Source organism: Echinops telfairi, unplaced genomic scaffold (genome assembly GCF_000313985.2).
Source record: "Echinops telfairi isolate 266 unplaced genomic scaffold, ASM31398v2 ScPeMD7_655;HRSCAF=1070, whole genome shotgun sequence".
Lineage (NCBI taxonomy): Eukaryota > Metazoa > Chordata > Mammalia > Afrosoricida > Tenrecidae > Echinops > Echinops telfairi.
Window position 1 is genome coordinate 13,239,402 of NW_022104553.1, and position 16,877 is coordinate 13,256,278.

Consider the following 16,877-nt stretch of genomic DNA (forward strand, 5'->3'; position numbering starts at 1 on the left):
ACGGGGGCACATGCTCTCTTGTTCACATTCCCAATGGGCACCTTGGCGTTCATTGTCCCAGCCAGTGTGTCAGTCTGTCTCGCTGAGCAGTTCCTCCCCTCCACTCTCCCTCCACGTGACCAAACACGCTAGCCTTCTCCCGCAGCCAGTCCCTCCTGAGCTGAACTTTCAAACAGTAGGGTGTGATCCCTCAGTCTTTTTATTGGCTGATGGTTGGAAGCAGATCACCCAGCCTTTTCTCCTCCGCCTCCTTAGCCTGGAAGCTCTGCTGAAACCTCGCAGCACGGGTGTCTGCAAACCAGTGCCATGGCCTTGTGGCAGCACGGCCTCACGCATGGTCTGACCAACCGATAGAGGCATGAGAGTGACCAGCCCGAGGGCCACAGTGGGCTCCTTCCGAGCTGGAGGCCCTTTCCATGTACTAGAACTGGTTTCAAACCAGAGACGAAGAGAACATGCACAGCTTTTTCTTTACTGAAAACACACACACACACACACACACACACACACACACACACACACACAACCACCCAGGCTGTACTCCAGATTGATGAAGTCAGGCTTTCTGGGGACTGGGGACAAGGGGTCAAAGTTTTACATAACTTCTTAACTTTTCTTGATGTGTAGCATACATACGATAAAATCTCAAATCTTTAGGTTGCCGCTGAATAATTTTTTACAAATCCATGGTAACCATTGTCCAGAGCTTTGAGTCGATCCCACGGGCCTCTTAGCCTCCAGGTGTACACTGCTGTATGTGCGTGATGCCCAACCCTCGTCTCGCTTGTACTTGAACCCCGTGCACGTGGGGCCATACAATAGAGCTTCTTCTGTGTCTGGCTTCCTTCCTCCTTGGATCTTTGAGGCTATCCGAATTGAGGGCATCTGTAATTCTGTGTTTCCTGGGGCCAGGTAGCACTCCCCTGTATGGGTCTACCCCCGCTTGTTTCTTCATTCGTGGCTGATGCATATTCGGACCGTTCCCGGTGTTGGGTGGGACGCGAAAGCTGCATTCGGAAGCATGTCCTTGGGTGGACGGACTCCGAGGGACTCAGCAGCTGTCCACTCCCTGCCAGCGAGTCCGTGCTGACTCCTGGCGACCCCTGGGGTGGGGGGGTCTGAGACGGACTTGACTAGAGTAGGAAGCCCAGTCTTACAACCACCACCTCCATCCGGGACTCTGTGTGCGGTGCAGAGGAGCCCTGGTGGCAGAGTGGGTGAGGAGCTGGGCTGCTAACTGCAAGGTCACCAGTTCGAACTCACCAGTGTCTCCTTCCTTGAAGATCTATCACCTCAGAAACCCCCAGGAACAATTCTATCTTCCCTAGAGGCTCTCTCTGAGTTGGAATCCACTTGACAGCAGTGGGGGGAGGGCGGGTTAAGTGCTCAGCTACTAACCAAAGCTGTCGGTTTGAGTCTACCCAGAGCCACTTGGAAGAGAGTCCCCTTGACCTACTTCAAAAACAACCAGCAGTTGCCATCCAATTCTAATCGACACCCCTGGGATGGCAGTGACTGCAAAGCGATGCAGCCACTGCTAAGAAACTTCTGGAACCAAAGTACCCCCTCCTGCTGCCCTTCTTCTCTGCACAGTCCACTGGGACAAGCCAGGTGGCCCCCCGTGGAGCCACTCCTATCCCATCAGAGGCCTGCTTTCCGGCTGCGCTGGAGAGCACCGAGCCAGGAGCTCTGAGCCGTCTGCACATCCCAACTCTGCTGCTTGACCGCTGGGGGGCCTGGGGGAATCTCATAGTTTCTCTGTGCCGCCCATCTCATCTCGCTCCTGGAGAAAACAACGGTACCAACCAACTGCCAGACATTGCGTATCAGGATTTCCTGTGGCTGGGACAGAAGTTTGGGGCTGCGAGGCACAAGGTTTGCAGTTCAAACCCACCAGCCACTATTTAGGAGAAGCTGTCTGCTGCCGTAAAGAGTTACAGTGCCAGACACCCGGTACGGGGTTGCTAAGTGTCAGAATCCACTCCACGGCAGAATCAACTCTCTCTATAAAACGTCATAGCTATTTCCATCTATCTAACAGAGAAATGAAAATAGTAGTAATAGGGTTTGGTTTGGGTTTAGTATTCCTTAGAAGGAATATAGCAAATGTGTTTACCCATTTTCCTTTTGATGGACATTTGCATTTCTACCAGTTTGGGGCTGTTTGACTAAGTTGTGATGATGATGATGATGATATGCCTCATGGGTAAATGCCCACGAGTAGGACTGCTGGGTTGCATCTCCTCTTCCCTTATCCACTATCTCGTTATCTGTCCTCTTGCATCGACAACAACACTAAGAATTGTACTCTGCAACACTTCGCCCATTACTGACCCCTGGCGGTAACACTGCCAGGGTGCAAGGCGAGAGTCACGCTGCTGTGTGTCCACTTGACTGGGCCCTGGCGTCCAGGGCCGTGGCGTTTATGTAACAACGTGACCGTGCAGTCGTGCCGGGACGCCGTCGTCCTCCATGGCGCGGTCGAGTGTGGCCCATCCCCCTTGTTCCCATCACGCCGGTTTGGGCCTCACACGCTCGCCTTTGGCATCTAATGTTGCTGAGTGAGGAGTGGGTGTACAGTAGGTCTAAGGAGCCCCCATGATCTTATGGCTAAGGGCTGGGCTGCTGGCCAAAAGTATAGTGGGAAGGAAGTCATACGTGACCGTCTGTTTCCGTCAGGATCACAGCCCTGGAGACCCTCTGGGGCAGCCCCACTTGCTCCTACAGTGTCACCATGAGTCAGAGCAGATGCGAGGGCATCGGGGATAGTGGGCCATGTTTAACTTTATAATAAACTACCACGCTGTTTTCCAAAAGAGCCGCACCGTGTTACATTCTCCCCAGCAAGATCTGAGTTCCAATTACTCTACATCCTCATCAGTCTTTGGAATGGTCAGGCTTTTTTAAAACATAAAAAACTGACTGCCAGCAAGTTGATTCCAACCCACAGTGACCCGAGAGAGGGCAGGGCAGACGTACCCAGGTGAGCGTCCCAGACGGGAACGCTTTACGAGAGGAGAAAGCCTGGTCTTTCTCCTGAGGAGCGGCTGGTGGTTTCAAACTGCTGTCCTGGTGATTGGCAGACCAGCGCGTAACCACTGTGCCGCCAGGGCTCCTCAGCTAACCAGCAGGTATTTGAAAACGGCAGTAACGCATTACAGTTTCAAGTTTCATGTCTTCAACGGCCAGTGTTGTTGAACATCTTTTCACGTCCTTGTTGGCCTTTCAGATGTTTTTCCCCCTGAGATGTCTGTTCAGATCTCCTGCCTGTGTTTAAAATTAGCCACTCCTCTTTTTCTGCTTGAGTCGGAGTTCTTTGTCCGTGGAATCGACGTGTGTGTTGTGGATATTTGCCCGTCTTTCCATTTTCCTACCAGTAGCTTTTTCAGAGTAGAAGTGCCATGTTGTGATCAAGTCCAATTTGTTATTATTTTCTTCTACCAGCTATACTTTTCACGTCCTCAGAAATGTTCGCCTAGGATGAGGGCAACATAGGCACAAATGTACTTGACACCGTAGATGGATGTATGGATTGTGATAAGAGCTGTAAGAACCCCCAATAAGACGATTTTTTAAAAAAGAAACAAATCCAGTATCAAAAAAAGAAAAGAAAAGAAATGTCTACCTATTCCCAAGGTCCACCTACATTTTCTTTTAGAAATTTTATAGATTAAATTTTAACTTGCATCGCTGACCCATCATTTCAAATGAATCATTTTAGCCTGGCGTGAGATGGGGCTCAAGGTGATTGCTAATGGATACCGAGTCGTTCCAACACGACCACTAGCCTGCTAACCTTGGCTCGCCTTGGCATCTTTGCTGAGAATGAACAGACCAGGCGACCTCAAACTACGGCTCACGGGCCACATGCGGCCCGCCGAGTGTTTTTGCCCCGTTTGTTTTTTACTTCAAAATAAGATACGTGCAGTGTGCTTTGGAATTTGTTCATAGTTTTTTTTTAAACTATAGTCCGGCCCTCAACGGGTCTGAGGGACAGTGAACCGGCCCCCTGTTTAAAAAGTTTGAGGACCCCTGGAACAGACCATGAGGGTCTGGGTCTGCTTCTGGAACCTCTTGATTATATGGGTCTATTCTTATATCGATAGCACACTGTCTTGGTGCTCTAACTTTCTGGGAAGTTTCCAAATCAGATTACTTTTTTTTTTTAACCGTTTAAGTTTGCTCATTAAAAAAAGAAAAACGAAAAAAATCGGTGAAGTTCCTAGAAGACAAGGAAAGATGTACAGATTGGAGGAGTCTAAGAAGAAATAACGACTCAGAGCAATGTGGGATCCCGGAAGCATGAGAAGGCATTCATGAAAAGTGGGTGAAATTCAAATAAAATCTATAGTTGTATTAGTAATATTGTATTAGGATTATTCCCCTCTTCCTGGCATTAAAGGCTGTAAAGTGAAGGATATACATTTAGAATTAGTTCAAAATTGTTTTTTCATGCACAAATAAACAGCCCTTAGCATGTCGGTCTCAGAAATCAAATAAAAAGAATGAGAAACAACTTGATGTGTCTCTTGAGTTTCGTTCCGTCTACAACCTCTCCCCCATATTAGTTTTCTGTGCTGCATAGCAATTATCATAAGTTTAGTAGCTTAAAACAACATATTTGAACAAATGATCCAAAATTAGGGGCAAGGAGGGTGTGAGAGGCCTGGTAGGGATTCAGCAAGGGCAATGTAACCGAGAGAAATCACTGAACCCAAATGAAGGCTGAGCATGATAGTGGGACAAGAGGAAAGTAAAAGGAGATAGAGGAAAGAGCTAGGAGACAAAGGGTATTTATAGAGGTCTAAATACAGTCACGTACAAATGTAAATATATTTATATAGGATGATGGGGAAGTAGATCTATGTGCACATATTTATAGGTTTAGTATTAAGGCAGCAGACGGACATTGGACCTCCACTCAAGTACTTACTCAATGCAAGAACACTTTGTTCTGTTAAATTGGAATTCCATGAAGCACACGTTCCTGACACGATCGCTGAAGACAAATGTGTGCATAAGCAAATGTGGTGAAGAAAGCTGATGGTGCCCAGCTATCAAAAGATATAGCGTCTGGGATCTTAAAGGCTTGAAGATAAGCAAGCGGCCATCTAGCTCAGAAGCAACAAAGCCCACATGGACGAAGCACACCAGCCTGTGTGACAATGAGGTGTCGAAGGGATCAGGTATCAGGCATCAAAGAACAAAAAATCATATCATTGTAAATGAGGGTGAGTGCAGAGTGGGGACCCAAAGCCCATCTGTAGGCAACTGGACACCCCCTTACTGAAGGGTCGCGGGGAGGAGACAAGCCAGTAAGGGTGCAGGGTAGCAACGATGAAACATACAACTTTCCTCTAGTTCTTAAATGCTTCCTCCCCCGACTATTATGATCCCAATTCTACCTTACAAATCTGGCTAGACCAGAGGATGTACAATGGTACAGATGGGAACTGGAAACACAGGGAATCCAGGACAGATGACCCCTCCAGACCAGTGGTGAGAGTGGTGATACCTGGAGGGTGGAGGGAAGGTGGGGTAGAAAGGGGGAACGGATGACAAAGATCTACATATAACCTCCTCCCTGGGGGATGGACAATAGAAAAGTGGGTGGAGGGAGCCGTCAGACAGTGTAAGATATGACAAAATAATAATTTATAAATTATCAAGGGTTCTTGAGAGAGCGGGGAGGGAGGGGGAAAATGAGCTGATGCCAGCGGCTTACATGGACAGCACATGTTTTGAGAATGATGAGGGTAACGAATGTGCAAATGTGCTTATACAATTTATGGATGTATGGGTTGTGATGAGTTGTATGGGAAAAAAAAGAGTTGTATGAGCCCCCGGTAAAGTGATTTAAAGAAACCCCAAACCACGTATTTGTTATCTCACAGGTGGGTGCGTCAGAGGCTGGGAACGACTTAGCTGGGCTCTCTGCTCAGGGTCCCACTGGGACGCAATTGAGGCGTATGGGCTGCACTCTCATCTGGAAGCTTAGCCGAGGAAGAATCTTCCTCCAACCCGACTCCGGTTGTGGGCAGAATTAATTTCCAGTGACTGAGGGCCCACATGTTTGCTAGCTCCTGGGTGGAGATGTCCTTGGGCCTTAGAGGCTGCCCCCAGTTCCCTGCCATGCGGCTCTTTCCACAGACATTCACAGTATGGCTGCTTCCTTCATCAAGACCAGCGGGGCAATACCTCCTTTCAGTCTGCCAAATGGAGTCGTGGGAAACAAAACATAACCACAGGAGTGACGCCCCGTCATCTTTGTTATGTTCCCCTGGCTACAAGCAAGTCATAGAGTCCACCTTCACTCAAGGGGTGTGATTGTGAGGTTTATTGTACCAACTGGGCCAATAGGAACATGTGGGCTTAAGCAGGTCACAGTTTGATTGGAGGACAAAGAGATAAATGGCTCTGCAAGGGCTACCCCACCCCCACCCCCACCCTCTCACACACTCTTGCTCTCTGGTGGTTGGACCAGCGTGCTGCTGCTTTCGTTAGTTCTCTGCCTCAACCTGTGAGCTACACTACCTGTGGGCCCAGCCACCCTGTGGATTGTGCTGCTAGAGCTTGAGGCTCCTTCAAGACCTGCTTTGCCACACTCCTGTTGTGTACATCTCTTGAGCTCGAGGCTGGTGGATCCTGTCGCCTTGCATTGCTTGCTTTTGATATCCCATCCAGGCCTGCTTTGTTAAGCTCCTGAGCTACTGACTATTGCTGACTCACCTGTTTTTGCTGCCTGTGGGCAAACTCTGCCTGCCTTGCCCAAGGGAAGAGTCCACTGTTTGCTTCCTGGACCTGGGACTTGGCAAAACCACATGAGTTGAAGGACTTCCAGTATAGTAATTATTCCACGTAAGTGAGTTGGACTGAGCCCTCTGCACTGCTGTGTAGACGAATCAGCTGTTATATCCCTTCTTGATGTATAAATCTATATCTATCTATCTATCTATCTATATAGGTTATGATCACACAGGCATTGCACAGGGCACGGTTCATTGCAGGGGCTCACCTTTGAGTGCATTGGCAAGACCTTTTCACCCGAGCTGGTTGAGCTGTGGGTCTCTCCAAGTCTGCATGTTGCCGATGGCACTTCCATGGTGCAGATCAACGAGTTCCTCGGTTCCTCCGTATCCCTGGCAAACTGGCAGGCGGATGCAGAGCTTGCCCGCCTCAGACTGAACCCTTTGGCGGCACCTTAGGGGAAGGGTGCCGTGTCATGTGTGCTTCTCTCTCTTGTCATGTGAGCAGCCCCTGGGGCTCAATGCTGACACCCGTTCACGCTGGGGATCGCAGAATGACGGCATTCTAGCGTTTGAAAACTGTATTGGTCAGAATATTTTCCGTAAAGAGACACTTCCCCTAATAGACGCTTTGCTGACTCGGGGATGCAGTCTGTAGGAAAGGCAAGGTGCATGCTGGATTCTTTAATTTCCTTACTAGTTCCCAAGGTAATAAACAGGTCCTTTATCCCGACGGCCAGGGTTTGATTTGTAATTGTTTAAATTAGGACCTCGTGGATTTAAACATGGATTTGTAATTGTTTAAATTAGGACCTCATGGATTTAAACTGATCTGAACCCAGTGCGAGGAAAGCTCACATCGCCCAGGGAGTGCCTCTTCAAACAGATTCCTTTCGACGTGAGCCTGGAAGCCTGTGAGAGCGGCCCTGCTGCCTGGTACGTCCAGGTGCGCTCCAGACGCTTCTCGAACCCTCCTGCTCCGGTTCCTCCAAGAGACTCTGCGTTCTTTTCTTTTCTTTTTTTTTTAACATTTTATTAGGGGCTCATACAACTGTTATCGCAATCCACACACACATCAATTGTGTAAAGCGCATGTGTACATCATTCTTAAAACATTTTCTCTCCACTTAAACCCCCGACATTAGGTCCTCATTTTTCCCCTCCCTCCCCGCTTCCCCCTCCCTCATGAGCCCTTAATAGTTTATAAATTGGTATTTTGTCATATCTTGCCCTGTCCGACGTCTCCCTTCACCCACTTTTCGGTTGTCTGTCCCCCAGGGAGGAGGTCACATATAGTTTCTTGTAATCGGTTCCCTCTTTCCTACCCATTCTCCCTTTACCCTCCCTGTTTTGCCACTCACACCACTGGTCCTATAGGGCTCATCCATCCTGGATTCCCTGTATTTCCAGTTCCTATCTGTACCAGTGTACATCCTCTGGTCTAGCCAGACTTGCAAGGTCGAATTCGAGTCATGGTAGTGGGAGTGGGGAGGAAACATTTAGGAATTAGAGGAAAGTTGTATTTCTCATCGTTGTTACATCGACTCTGCGTTCTTTTCATGGGAAATGATCTTTCCAGACCAGACCATGGTCTGGGCTCTGGGGACACCCGCGGCTTTTGGGGTGACCGTTGTCTCTAGCTTTTGTTCTGGCTGTTGTTAGGTGTCCTCGAGTCTGTCCTGACCCATCGCGACCCTGTGCACAGCAGGATGAAGCAGTGCCCGGGCCAGCACCACCCACACCGTTGCAGCCACGCGCTATATCAATGTAGACATCTAATCACTTGGGAGCTTGTCTGAAGGGAGGAAGAAAGGAGGGAGGGCTTGGAGCTGGAAGGCATGCGCTCTTTCATCGGGCCCTTCTTGGTCCTTGGGCTGGTTCGAGTCCATTCTCTGCAGCGGGCCTTATCCTGGAGGAGGAACTTCCCAGACCCAAGCCCAACTCACTACCATCAAGTCAATTCCAACTCATACCAGGACAGGGCCGAACTGCCCCCGTGGCTTTCTTTCTGGGACTGTAACTCTCTACCAGAGCAGAAAGTCTCATCTTTCCCCCGAGGAGCAGCTGGTGGTTTCAAACGACTCACCTCATGGTTAGTAGCCGAACGCATCACCCACCAAGCAGCCAGGGCTCTTTCTGAAGGAGACTTGGAGGGCCTGTTTTCAAGACTTGTACGGGATCTAGATGGTTCCTCCCCTTCCAGCCCCTTGCACTTGGTTTCGCTCTCGTTTCAGCTCCTCTGTTCAACGTGGCCACCCATCTTTCCCTTGCCTTTTGGAGCTTCTCTGCCCATCGGTTGCTGCCCCATTGTTTCCCCCTGTGCCTCCCCCAAATCCAAATCGTATAGCTGGTGGTCCCCCGGTATCACTCCGGACCCCATGGAGCTGCCCTGCTGCTGGCTGCGCAGTGAAGCTTGTCCGCGGTCTTTGGTGATGAGCAGAGCCACCCTCCTTCTGCATTCCGCTGGGGGCTGGGTGAGCCGGGGAGGCCCACGAAGGCCCCACTTCACTGCTGCCATGCGCGGTGGCGGCTCATCGTTCGACATCTGCATTGTGTGGTGGGGACCCGCACGTCCCTCCACTTGACGCCTAACCTCACTGAAGACCTGCAACTTTCCAGTGTCACTGTGCCTCCAAGCGAGGGGCAAGAGCAGCCCAGATTCAAGGGGGTGCACACAGACCCCACCCTGGGATGGGAAGAGCAACGGACGGTTCCCACATGCAGTGGGGGGGATGCCCGGTGCGATCTCTGGACAGCCAAACCCAGGCCAGTCAGATTCAGAGCCCAACCAGGTGGCAGCCCTGCCCCTTCGGAAACGCGCTCATGGCCAACCCAAGCCTGTACCAATCATGTCCCAAGAGGTCGGGCCGGGCCAGGGGTGAGAGGAACAGGTGGCCTCTGGCCTCCAGTTCCAGACGGAAACCGGGGGGTCAGAATCCACTGAGCGCCTCCCCAGACATGAAGCTTCCACCCGGGGCTCTGCTGGGAAGGAATTAGCTCTCATCTTCCCTCCCCGCCCTGCCACTCTCGGCCCCGAGGGCTGGCAGGACATATGGCTCTGCCAGTGGAAGGAAAGGCAAGCCGGGAGCCCTGCCAGGGAAGCCAGATGGAGCAGGAGGAGGCACGGATCTGCCCCCGGCCGGTGCCATCAATAACGCCCCTGGACCCGGCTCTGCAGGCCCATTTCACCAGCCTTGGAGTGTCCTGTCCCAACAGCCTCCTCCCTGCTCTCTGCCCCCAAAGTCCTAATGGAGCTGTCCCCCCTGCCTGGCGAGGACAGCTGAAGGGGATGGCGGACACTATATCAAGGCCATTCCAAAAGTCCTTCTGCTGTCCCTCATGTGGTGCTGGGCCCGGGCCGGAGGGCAGGGCCTTTCCCTCGGTGAGACCTCCGCTTTTTGTTTTTGTTTTTCTGGGGCTGGGGCCATAGGACACTTCCCTTTCTGAGCATTAGAAGTGGATTTCTGCATGTTGGGGAGCAGGCCCAGAGCCGAGCCCCGTCCCAGCTGACAGGTCTCTGCCTTCCAGGGGAAGATCCGCCGTGGCTGCCTCCGGTCAGATTCCACAGGCTCCCTTCCATCTAGAAACGACAGAGCAGCCTTCTGACTGCGGGTCCCTCCACCCTGGTGCCTCCAGGTTCACAGGGCAGGTCTAGCGAGCCCTGAGGGAGCGGGCAAAGACTTACTTCAAGGAACCTGGAGGCTCGGCGCCCCTGTCATCCCAAACTGCCTGATCCTCGGATACTTGGTGTCATTGCTGTGTGTGTGTGTGTGTGTGTGTGTGTGTGTGTGTGTGTACCCGAGAAAGCTTCATTCTGGGGCCAGGGAGACTTGCAGGCACAGGCTCTGATCCCTCCTCCTCAGGGCTGGGGGCCCAGGTGAGAGCTGAGGGCCGTGGGGTGTCTGCTGCATCGTGTCTCAGTTGAATGTCATGAATGACATTTTGATGAAAAAACCAAGCCAAACCCCAAAAACGTGTTTCTCTGCCCTCCCCACCCCCCAGCTCTTTTGACCTTCTTCCTGCTCATCATCGCCCCGCCCCTCACCCGACCCCCAGTTCTGAAAATCTGGAACCATTTTATTGTGGTTTGGGCCAGCGCTTGCTGACCACACACGTCTGTTTCCCACCAGCAATGCAAACACATTTCGGTTTGTGGCTGCAGCGCAGCCTGCTCGCTCCCTAAAACAGCACCTGCTTTTCCCACATCCTCCCCTTCTCCATCACCCTTTCAGTCCTGCCCTTGAACTTTGTTTTCCACTAAATGCTGCCCTGGGGGCTCATTCGGGTCAGTGTTCTACGGAGGCTGATACTCAGGGGTGTGATTGTTACATATAGACCTCTTCTTGTTTGGCTGCAAGGGAATCTCTGGGGGTGAGATTTGGACATCAACATCTTGGAGGGGACTTTATTCAGTGGTCACTATTATATCCTGGCCTCAGCTGTATGCTCCCGGGAGGGTCCTCATCTGTCAACAGGGAGATACTCATAGGTATTGGATAAGGAGGAGGGAGCCCTGGTGGCGTCAGGAAGGTCAGCAGTTCAAAGCCACTAGTGGTTCTGCAGGAGAAAGGCGAGGCTTTCTGCTCATGTCAAGATGTGCCGCCTCGGAGACACCCAGGGCCAGTGCTCCTGTGTCCTCCAGGGCTGCTTTGTGTCGGAACGGACTCGAGGGCGGTGAGTTGGGGAGGAGGAGGAGGAAGCTGGGGTCAGACGTGAACATGACCAGTCAGTGCTGGTTGCAGGAATTTGCTGAATGATGCGTGGACGCCCAGACCCCGGGACTCCCTGTTAAATGTCCCTGGGGGCTCAGTGAGGACCGGAGACTAGGGAGGCCCCAGCGAGGGGGTGGACGGGATCCAGGAAGCAATGTACTTTGAGGAAAAGCAGAAACCCCACTTAAAAAATTATTAATTGTTTTATTTGGGGGGGGGGGGCTCTTACAAACTCATGATAGTCCATCATTCAATTGTAGTAAGCACACTTGTACACATGCTGCCATCAACAGTTCCAAAACATTTTCTTTCTACTTGAGCCCTTGGTATCAGCTCCTCCTTTCCCCCCTCCCTTACCCACCCTTGCAAAACCTTGATCAATTATATATTATTATTGTTATTTTGTCCATTGTTTCCCTTTACCCACATTTCTGTTATCCATCCCCCTGGGGGGAGGGAGTTATATATCCAATCTTGTGATGGGTTCCCCCTTTCTCCCCCTTCCCCCCACCCTCCTACCCTCATGACCCTCATGATATTGCTACTCCCACTACTGTTCCTGAGGGTTTATCTGTCCTGAATTCCATGTGTCCAGAGCTCTTCTCTGTACCAATGTGCGTCCTCCGGTCTAGCCGGATGTGTAAGGTAGAACTGGGTCATGGTAGTGGGGGGAGGAAGCATTCAGGAACTAGAGGAATGATGTGTGTTTTGTCGGTGCTACACTGCACCCTGGTTGGCTCGTCCCTTCCTTGTAACGCTTCTGTGGGGGGATGTCCAATCTTCTACAGATGGGCTTTGGGTCTCCACTCCAACTCCCCTCATTCACATTGATATAATTGTTTGTTTTGGATCTTATGATACCTGATCCCATCGACACCTCATGATCACACAGGCTGGTGTGCTTCTTCCATGTGGGCTTTGTTGCTTCTAAGCTAGATGGCCGCTTGTTTATCTTCAAGCCTTTAAGACCCTAGATGCTATATCTTTTGATAGCCGGGCACCATCAGCTTTCTTCACCACATTTGCTCATGCACCCATTTTGTCTTCAGCGATCCTGTCGGGAAGGTAAATATCAAAGAGTGCCAGGTTATTAGAACGAAATGTTCTTGTGTTTAGGGAGGCCTTGAGTAGAGGCCCAAAGTCTGTTTGCTATCTTAATACCTATCATATAAATATATGTACATTGGCCTCTATCCCTTTCATTATAAATTACTATATTTACATATATACATGCCTAAAGCTATAGCTCTATAAATAGCTTTGCCTCCTACTTCTTTCCTCTATTTCCTTTCATCTTCCTCCTGTCCCCCTGTCATGCTCACGTTCCGCTCGGCTCTCAGTAATTCCTCTTAGATACACTGCACTTGATCAAACCCCACCAGGGCTCCTCCACATCAGTTTTTGCATCTCTTGTTGTTCCCGCGTCGCTGAGTTTGTTGAGAAGCCCCACTTATGGAGGCGGGCCCTATGCCCGACACACTGCACAGCCAACCTGCCCCCCTGTGGCAGGGATGGCACTCAGCCATCCCCCGCGTCTGTCCTACCTGGACCTGTGGATTAGGTTGCTACGCCTGCTCTAACAGCTGACTGAAAAATCCTCACAGTTCTGTAGGTCAGACGTCAGGGTCGGTGCACCCGAGTTCTCTGCCAGAGTCTCCCAAGGGTCTTGGGTGAAAATCTACTTCCCAGCTCATTCAGGGTGTTGGCGACAGGGACCCCCATCCCTGGGCGCCGGGCTCCCTCCATCTTCAAAGGCAGCGACGCCCTGTCAAAACCCTTCCTGCTCTGCCGGAGCAGACTCTGCTGTTAAAGGGCTTGGGTCATCCGTTAGCCCCCAGACGCTCACCTTTCATTGCATCGAACCCAGTCGCGGGAATGACGCTGGTGCTGTGAATCAGCTCCCACGCACGGCAGCCCTGCTTGTGCCGAGCAGAGCTGCTCCGTCGGGTTGTCCGGGCTTGGCATTCTGGAGGACAATCGCCAGGCCTGTCTACGGAGGCACCGCTGGATGGGGTCAAGCCTCCAACTCTCTGATTAAAAAAACCTCATTGCTATTGAGTTTGTCCCAACCCATAGTGACCCTGTAGGACCGGCTAGAACTGTCTCTACAGGTTTCTGAGAACATAGTTCTTCACGGGAGTAGAAAGCCTCATCTTTCTCCTGAGGAGGAATGGCAGGGGGCTTTGAACTGCTGACCTTGTAGTTAGCAGCCCAACATGTAACCACTATGCCACCAGGGCTCCAGCCTTTCAGTTAGTAGCCCTTCCTGGTCTGCACCACCCAGGGACTTTGCCACCCACCCTGAGAGGGGCGGGGACGAGAGAAGGTCAGGGTCATGCTCAAAGCCAGCCTTCTTGCCAAAGGGACTCCTCTTAGTGCCCAGGAGGGAGGATCTGCTTTGTGGAGGACAATTTTGACTCTGTTTTGGGGGGGGATGTTTTTGTCACATGAAAAATGGAGATGTCATTCACCCCATTGGAAGCATGCCATGCGGTGGGTGTTAGCAAATCCGCCGTGTTGTACACCCTACCCCATTGTCTAACTCCAGAGCACTGTCATCCTCCCGCCAAGAAACTCCATGTGCTTAGTCCATTCAACCTCCCCCTCCGCAGACAACTGCTCGTCTCCATTCCAGCTGTGGACGTGCTCCTGCCTCCATTTTCAGGGCATCCAGGCCGCTTATTCACATGATTCATGTGCACTGAGAAAATGTTTTCTGGAATGAATGCTATTTAGACAAGACAATGCCTTGAGCAATTTCCAACGTTGCTATTTGTGGTTGGTTCTAAGCCGTTGAGACCCTCTGCACAACATGATCAAACCCTGCCCCTTGCCATGCCACCCATACAATGGTCATCTTTGAGCCTATCAGCACAGTCCCTGGGTCAATCGGTCTTGTTGATGGGTTTCCTCTTTGTAACTGACCTGCTGTACCAAGCATGACATCTTTCCCCAGGGACTGGCCTCTCCTGATAACCAGTCTCCCTAGCCTCACTTCAAAGATGCAGCCTGGTGGCGCTTACTCCAGTTTTTTATAGCACGTCCTCAGAAAACAGCCCCCTGCTGCCAGCCCACCCTGGTTCACAGCGGCCGCAGGACAGGGCCGAACTGCCCCCCACAGTCTGCCAGTCTGTAAACAAGTCTTTAGGGGAGCAGACTGTCACATGGTGCAACACATGGTTTTCCAATTTGAGTTTTGCCTTAAAACCCCTAAATGCAGCGCGGTTTGTTGGTTGTGGGGAGCGGGCCAGCACTGCATTGTGTAGAGCTTTCACAATTGAGTTTTCTTTGTAGCCATTATTTCTACCAAGCATATAATCTCTTTGCGAGCCTGAGTGGCGTAGTGGTTCCTCATTGGGCTGCTAACTACAAGGTCAGTGGTTCGAAACCACCAGCTGTTCCTTGGGAGACTGAGGGGAGCTTTCTACTCCCATTAACAGTCACAGTCTTGGAAACTCCCAGGGGTAGTTCTACCCTAACCTAGGGTCACTGTGGGTCATTTTTTAACTTGATGGCAGTGAATTTTTTTAAATATAATCTCTTCAGATTAAATTTTGCAGATGCAAATTTTATCCAGAAGTTTCTTTGCATCATTTCTCTGACCTTCCCTGTAAAACACATCCCCCATCACCCTCTAGCACTATGATCTGTTTTATTCTTCACTGAATTTATCACACTTGAGTCTATATTTATGGACTTACCACCTGGCTTCCTCACCAGACCGAGTCCCACGAGGGCAGGAATTTTGCTTGCTTTGTTCTTGGCCGCCTTCTGAACACTCACAACAGCGCCAGGGACACAGTGGGTCTCAATAAGTAGAATGGATGATGGAATGAGTTATGATAGACTTTTGATAAATTATTTGTGAATGGAGATGCCCTGGGCGCGCAATGGCTAATTGCTTAGCTGTTCACTAAAGGACCCTGCTTTTCCAGATGCCAAGGCGAGTGGACAAAGTGGAGACCCAATGCCCACCTGCAAGACCATTGGACTGGTCCTCACACAGGGGCCTCGGGGTGGGGTGGGGGCATGAGGAAGTCAGGCTGTGGCATAGCATTGATGAAACCCCTAACTATTCCCTGGTTCTTTAATATTTCCCCCCCTTACTACTAAGGCTTATGTTTCACCTCATTAATACCATTAGACCTACATCCGTTCAGGCCTACAAGTAGGATTGTTAGAGATGGGAACGGTCGGATGGAATACCCGACCAAGATGAGCAATGGGACTCAAGATGCCCTGAAGATACAAAGACTGGGGGTGGGGAGGGTGAGCTGATAGTAATGATGACTGTAGAACTCCACTCGAGGGGAGCAAATATCAGAATTGTAGGTGAAAAAACATATATACATATAATAATAATAATAATAGAATATTAATATTAATATAACAATAGCAACAGGGTTGGGTGGGGGAGAAAGGGGAGCTGACATCAACGAGTTCAAGAAGAAAGGAACTGTTGAAACTGATTGTAGTAGCAATTGTACAATTATGTTTGGGCTATTTGAATTTTGGAATGTTATCACATCTGTAAGAGCTCCCAATAAAAGAATGAATTAATAAAAATTGTAAAATACATCAAATAAAAGCTATCATTAAAAAAAATCCTCATTTTCAAACCCACCCGTGGCTTCCGGAGAAAAGATTGGCTTAGTGTTTCTGTGAAGATTGTGGCCCAGGGAACCCTTTGGGGGCGGATCTACCCTGTCCCACAGGATGGTCACAAGCAGGAACCAACACGACTGCACACAACAACAACAACAACAACACGAATAGACAATGGACAGGAAAGGACACTCGCTGCCGTCCAGTGACTGTGGATTCACAGTGACCCTACAGGGCCGGGTAGAGCTGCTCCCGTGCGCTCCCCAGACTGACACTTTACGGGAGTAAAACGCCTGTCTTTCTCCAGCATGTAGAACACTTGTGGTCTGTATTCATCTCTTAGCCATGCATAGTACCGTGGGCAACATTATTAGGCAAAAGCAGAGAGAGAGATCACGCAGGTTCGGGGCCTGCACGGTGTGCCTGGCTGCCCACTCACCCCACCCTGGGATGAGCCAAGCTCCATCCGTGTAGCCAGCAGAGCAGCTGGACTCCATTCTACTGTGGTCAAGTGGTACCTGGCATGGGGCCGTGGGGGCAGCGGGGCACTATGGTCAGTTTGACTGGAAATGATGCTGAGGGTGTGTGTTAATCCAGGTCGACTACAGAAACACATCCAGGGAGACTGGTGTGTATAAGAAAGAGCTTCGTGTACAAGAGCAGTTGGATACTGAGAAAACACCCTAGCCCAGTCCAGATCAAGTCCATAAGTCAGATATTAGCCCATATGTCTGATACCAGTCTGTAAATTCCTCTTCAGACTCATGCAACACATGCAATGATGCCGAATGCAGGAAGATCACAGGCCAGTGGG